Source organism: Octopus bimaculoides, chromosome 5, assembly GCF_001194135.2.
Source record: "Octopus bimaculoides isolate UCB-OBI-ISO-001 chromosome 5, ASM119413v2, whole genome shotgun sequence".
Classification (NCBI taxonomy): domain Eukaryota; kingdom Metazoa; phylum Mollusca; class Cephalopoda; order Octopoda; family Octopodidae; genus Octopus; species Octopus bimaculoides.
In genome coordinates, this window is record NC_068985.1 from 65,939,049 (window position 1) to 65,943,163 (window position 4,115).

The 4,115-nt window shown below is 33.0% G+C and overlaps 1 non-coding gene across 1 annotated transcript; it reads right to left on the reverse strand.

The window, feature by feature from the left end:
• Window positions 1–2,845: 2,845 nt before the first annotated feature.
• On the reverse strand, window positions 2,846–2,936 carry Trnak-uuu (transfer RNA lysine (anticodon UUU)). The gene is given in 2 exon segments: window positions 2,846–2,881; window positions 2,900–2,936. It is a non-coding gene; the product is annotated as a tRNA-Lys (tRNA).
• Window positions 2,937–4,115: the final 1,179 nt, after the last annotated feature.

Sequence of the window (4,115 nt, forward strand, 5' to 3'; positions counted from 1 at the left end):
GGAAATGTTCACCAGACTACCATTGGGTCACCGGTAGTCTAGTATGTGTGTGTGTATATATATATATATATATATATATATATGTTAAATCTCTGTATATATATTGGGTCATCCGATAAATAATGTGGTTTTTTTATACTTCTTTTATTTTTCAAAATTCACTTGTCCGTGATGAAAAATGCTCCTCCAGTACTGTTCTGACCTTATCTACAGAATTCGTCTATTTTCCGTCCAAATAATTTTGAAGACTACAGAATAAATGATAATCAGATGGAGTAATGTCCAGTGAATAGAGTGGGTGAAGTATCGTTTCCCATTCAAACTGCTCCAGCCTTTGGAATGTTATCCTTATTGTATGTGGCCAAACATTATCCTGATGGAAGAACACCTTTCATCTTGAAACCAAAGGTAGTTATTTTTCTTCTAGAGCTGACTTCAGCCACTCAAACTGCTTGTAGTAGATCTCCTTTGTTATTGTTTGGTTTGTGTTTAAAAGTTCAAAGTGGACTAAACCTTTCATATCCCACCAAACAGATAACAAACCTTATATGAGTGAAAACCTTCTTTAGCCTAGGGTGCTGGTGTTTCTCCTTTCCCTACCTACTGTCTTTAGCACTTGACATTTTTATAGAGAACCCATTTCTCATCACCAATCACTATTTAGCCCAAAAAGATTCATTTGTGAGACATGACAGCAAAGCAGAGCACACATTCACTCTCTGCATGCAATTAGACTCAGAAAGTTTGTGAGGAACCCATTGACCCAATTTGCTGACTTTTCCAATGGCACGCAGGTATCAATAAATGGCTGAATGACCAAATCCAAGAGGCTGGATATATCCTCTAAGACAGCCCTGAAAGAAAAGAAAGATGATCATGGGGAAAAGAAAGATGGACGATGGTCATGTGTGAGCAATGAGAGAGAGAGTAAAGCAGAAAGAGAGGAGAGAGAGAGACAGATAGAAAACGGTGAAGGGGAGAAAAAAGAATGAGAGAAAACGATAGGAGGAGAGAACCAAGTCACATCAAAAAGATTAAGATAAACTTACTTGGAAATAGATGTGTGGCATTCAATCAAATAATAATATAGATAATATATATATATATATGCATATATATATATATATATATATATATATATATATATATATATATATATATATATATATATAGAGAGAGAGAGAGAGAGAGAGAGAGTCAATTATGTGGATAAACAAATTAAATATAAGACCTTGTGTTTAGTATATAAAATATGTATACATGCAAAACAAGAGAAAGCAAGACTTTCAGACGATGAATATTTAAGTATAAATATATATTTATATTAATAGATCAAACTTACACAGAGTATGAATGATAGAAAATTAAAGGGGAGGAAGTGAAGTGTTGTAAGTTTAACAGCTGTTTCTGGGGTCTCGGAGAACCATCAGATGTAGTTCATCACAATATGCAGACTGTAATGGAAGCAGTCAACATTGTATTTGACTGTATATATATGTGTGTGTGTGTATGTGTATAAATGTAAACAAACAAATATTTGTTTTCTTATTGTACAATACAAATAAGATGATATTTTTTTGAATGCAGAGTTGCTGTTAGAACAGCAGAAATACTGGGTAAATTACCTTTATGAGGTGGAAAACTTTGTTAGCAACCAGCCATGGGACTCAAACCTATATCCCTCGAAGACTCCAGTTGAGTGCTTTACCATATTAAGTTAAACTTCCCACTGACAAAATTACCACCAAATATAAACACTAAATACTTTTAGCTTTATAGAATAACCATGTATGTATAAATGTAAACAAACAAATATTTGTTTTTTTATTAGAAGCATCAAAATGTGTATTGTACAATACAAATAAGAAGATTTTTGAATGTGGTGTTACTGCTTAATGGTAAACCACTCAGCCAGAGTATTTGAGGAATGTGGATTCAAGTCCCATGGTTGGTTGTTGACAAATTTTTCCACCTTCTTATGGTAGTTTACCCAGTAGTTCTTCTATTCTAATGGCAACTCTACGTTTGAAAAAAATATAATTTTCTTATTTGTATCATATGTATGTGTGTGTGTATACATATGTTGTTCCTACACCTTTGTCATTGTTTTTCTATAAATTTGAACTTTATATATGTATATATGTCTATGGCATTGGCATCAAAGAAGGTGGTAAGTGGTACCCTGAGCAGATCCCTAGGAATACTTACTGGAGACAGCCACCTGGTACAGCATGCATGGAGCAAGCACATTCCTTACATACGTACATACACATACATGCACTTTGTTTATATATATAGAACAAAACGGTGAAATATATATATTATTTATAAATGTATACATTTACACCCATAAACATTTGTGTACATGTATGTATATATGTGTGTGTGCATATATATATATATGTATATATATATATATATATATATGTGTAATTATAAGCTCCAAGGATCTAAGTATATGAAGTTTATTAGCTTCAAGCAATCCATGGTATGTACAAAAAACAACGTTCAGGAACAATAATAATTTATTGGTAAAGGTTGTAGGCTTTTTCCCATATCAAAGTTAAATAAACTGAAAAAGTTTTTTTATAGTTCATGGTTAGTAGCTTGAGTCATCATCATCATTTAATGTCTGTTGTCCATGTTGGCATGGGTTAGATGGTTTGACCTGGGCTAGTAAACTGAGAGGCTACACAGACTTCAGTCTAATGGGGCATGGTTTCTCCGGTTGGATACTCTTCCTAATGCCAACCACTCTGAGAGTGTAATGGGTGCTTCTATGTGTCACCAGCAAGGCTGCCAGTTGTGTGACTCTAGTATCTGTCACAGCTATGAAAACTGTTATTGCCCACAGAGAGACTTGAACCCGCAACCCTCAGATTCCATCATCGACTGCACATAAAAGTCTGATGCTCTACCGACTAAGCTATGTGGGCTCATCACATGTGAATAAAAATCCAGATTGAGGAAGTGGAGCTGGTAAAATTCAGGCGATATATGTTTCCTAGCTAGCAGAATCTCAGATGTAATAATTCCTCAATGAGAGGTACTCAGCTAGCAACACATCAGGTTGAAGGTACCTTAATTATACGAAGGGGACATTGTTGTCAAGGAATCCCAAGTTATTTTGCTGAAGCTATAATTTGAAAACTAAAAAGATATCATTTTAAAATTATATTTTCAGGGAGTTAACTTAGGATGTCTTAACAGCAATGTAACCTTCATATAATTAGGGTATCTTCAGCCTGACGAGCAGGTAGCTGAGTATCCCTTGTTGAGTAATTGTTACATCAGAGGATCTGCTAGCTAGGAAACATAAACAGTCTGGATTTTACCTATTCCACTCCCTCTGTTTGGATACATATATATATATATATATATATATATATATATATATAAACACACACACACACACACACACACACACAAAGATTCACTTAACAAATCATTTTTTTCTTTTTGACAACTACGATTTTGACTTTGCACAGCTATTATCTTGAACATGTAGTTTTAAAGTAAAGGTAAAAAAATTCCTCATGTCATCTCTAATTTGGTATTTTAAATTTTGTTCTAAATAGAGCTGTACTATTATTTTAACACATTTTTATGAATGTAATAGTAGTGATCTCACTTAAATTGGTTTCTAATAATTTTATAAATTTAAAAATTTTCAGTGTCAGACACACTTCAGAATTTATCCCTGTACATTTGTTTTAAATAATAGGTCTGACCTAGCATATTCATACATTGGTTAAAATAACAGTTATTATAAATATAAATTACTATAATGATAATTTTTTTAGAATTGGTGGAGTATCATAAGAAGTACGCATTATCATAGAGGAATTCTAACTGAAGCTCACCATTTAACCCATCCATTTTTTTTTTTTTCTAGTTTACCATATTTTTTCAAATTTATATTTTAGAAACTTTATCATTATGAATTTATAATTTTTTTAGATTTTCAGAATAGCTGTCTCGCATAAATCAGAATTTTTGAAGGATTTTTTTTGGGGGGGAGGGGGGCACATTGTTTAGTACCCCCTATTTCAAAACTCTCATAGGAGAACTTGCTTTAAAACATTTTCATCCATGCTGTTTTAAATGTCTATCCC